Source organism: Palaemon carinicauda, chromosome 28 (assembly GCF_036898095.1).
Source record: "Palaemon carinicauda isolate YSFRI2023 chromosome 28, ASM3689809v2, whole genome shotgun sequence".
NCBI classification, from domain to species: Eukaryota; Metazoa; Arthropoda; class Malacostraca; order Decapoda; family Palaemonidae; genus Palaemon; species Palaemon carinicauda.
In genome coordinates this window covers 58,292,035-58,294,534 of record NC_090752.1, presented here as the reverse complement: position 1 = coordinate 58,294,534, position 2,500 = coordinate 58,292,035, and the positions used below count along the sequence as shown (strand labels likewise).

Sequence of the window (2,500 nt, the reverse complement as noted above, 5' to 3'; positions counted from 1 at the left end):
ATATCATGTACAAATGGGCTTCATGGAAATTAGAAATTGAATCAAAGAGAAATTTTTGTTTACATAGATCACTTAATGGAGATGGAAATATTGAAACGTGAAGGAAAGGCTTAAGTTTTATTATAACCGAAATTTAGTCAATAGAAATAAATATGGCTGAAATCCAGGGGATTGTTAGAGAAGTTTCTGCAAGTCATAAAGTTTTCATCACGTCTGAAATGCAATTGATAAAATTTTTCATTATGGCACTTGTGATGTGAGGTTTTACCCTGACCGAAATCCAGTTTAGACAAGTTTTTATCCTGATTGAACAGCAGTTTAGACAAGTTTTTATCCTGACTGAAATCTATGTAACACAAGTTTTTATCCTGATTGAAAAGCATTTTAGACAAGTTTTTATCCTGACCGAAATCAGGCTAACACAAGTTTTTATCGTGATTGAACAGCAGTTTAGACTAAGTTTTTATCCTGACCGAAATTTAGGTAACACAAGTTTTTATCCTAATAGAAAAGCATTTTAGACAAGTTTTTATCCTGACTGAAATCTATGTAACACAAGTTTTTATCCTGATTGAAAAGCATTTTAGACAAGTTTTTATCCTGACCGAAATCAAGCTAACACAAGTTTTTATCGTGATTGAACAGCAGTTTAGACTAAGTTTTTATCCTGATCGAAATTTAGGTAACACAAGTTTTTATCCTAATAGAAAAGCATTTTAGACAAGTTTTTATCCTAACTGAAATCTATGTAACACAAGTTTTTATCCTGATTGAAAAGCATTTTAGACAAGTTTTTATCCTGACCGAAATCTAGCTAACACAAGTTTTTATCGTGATTGAAAAGCATTTTAGACAAGTTTTTATCCTGACCGAAATCTAGCTAACACAAGTTTTTATCCTGACCGAAATCTAGCTAACACAAGTTTTTACCCTGATTGAACAGCAGTTTAGACAAGTTTTTTTCCTGACAGAAATCTAGGTAACACAAGTTTTTATCCTGATTGAAAAACATTTTAGACAAGTTTTTATCCTGACCAAAATCCTATTAACACGTCTTTATCCTGACCGAAATGCAGTTAGAAAAATTATCCTGCCCGAAATCCAGTTAAGACAATTTTTATCCTGACCGAAATCCAGTCTAGACACGTTTTAATCCTGACCGAAATCCAGTTTAGACAATTTTTATCCTGACCGAAATCCAGTCTAGACATGTTTTAATCCTGACCGAAATCCAGTTTAGACAATTTTTATCCTGACCGAAATCTGGTTTAGACAAATTTTATCCAGCTCGAAATCCAGTTTAGACAATTTTTATCCTGACCGAAATCCAGTCTAGACAAGTTTTAATCCTGACCGAAATTCAGTTTAGACAATTTTTATCCTGACTGAAATCCGGGTTAGACAAATTTTATCCTGCCCGAAATCCAGTTTAGACAATTTTTATCCTGACCGAAATCCGGGTTAGACAAATTTTTTTCCTGACCGAAATCCAGTTTAGACAATTTTTATCCTGACCGAAATCCTGGTTAGACAAATTTTATCCTGACCGAAATCCAATTTAGACAAGTTTTAATTCTGACCGAAATTCAGTTTTAGACAAATTATATCCTGACCGAAATTCAGTTTAGACAAATTATATCCTGACCGAAATCCAGTTTAGACAAGTTTTTATTCTGACAGAAATCCAGTTAAGACAAGTTTTTATTCTGACCGAAATCCAGTTTAGACAAGTTTTTATTCTGACCGAATTTCAGTTTAGACAATCTTTTATCCTCATATCCAGTTAACATAAGTCTTTATCTTGACCCAAATCTAGTCGATATGCTTTTTATAATGAATGAACTTGTAAGTTATCTAACCCAACCGTTTTGGAAGAGACTTTCTAGAAATCAACGCCAATCATAACATAACATCACTCAAAGTTGCTCTGATTTCACCATTACATAATGCATCGACCACAGTCGTAAATCGAGAAATAGTGACTGTAGTCGTAAATCGAAAACTACATATTTTAGTCGTACATCGAAAAAGGCAACTCTATAGAACTCTGTATTAACTAACGCTGCATCTCGCCTGTGGTGGCAAGTGTATTGAATCAAGCTAAAATGATGCATGCCATTAGCCATATGCCCAGTCCTGGGATCGGGATGACCATTCAGCACTATGTTGGCTTATTGGAAACGTTCCTGCCTCGCGATCTACTGGATTGGTGTTGGGAGTCCCGCTCAAGCTTGATAGTTTCTTGTAATGTCTGTAAACTCACCATCCTTGGGAGCTACATGGAGTATGTTAATAATAATAATAATAATAATAATAATAATAATAATAATAATAATAATAATAATAATAATAATAGTAGTAATAATAATAATAATAATTTTAGGTCAACTCGCTGAGTCATCATCAAACATTGCCTGGTCCTAGCTCGGGTGGAGAGGGGGCTTGGACGTTGATCATATGTATACTATGGTGGATGTTAGGGCATTGTCAGTCCTTTGCT

General features: G+C 34.1%; 1 protein-coding gene across 2 annotated transcripts in view; it reads right to left on the bottom strand.

Annotated features, from left to right (window-relative positions):
• Positions 1–2,500, bottom strand: part of LOC137621614 (protein phosphatase 1 regulatory subunit 14C) — a 160,126-nt gene that overhangs the window by 36,072 nt on the left and 121,554 nt on the right. The window lies entirely within an intron of this gene.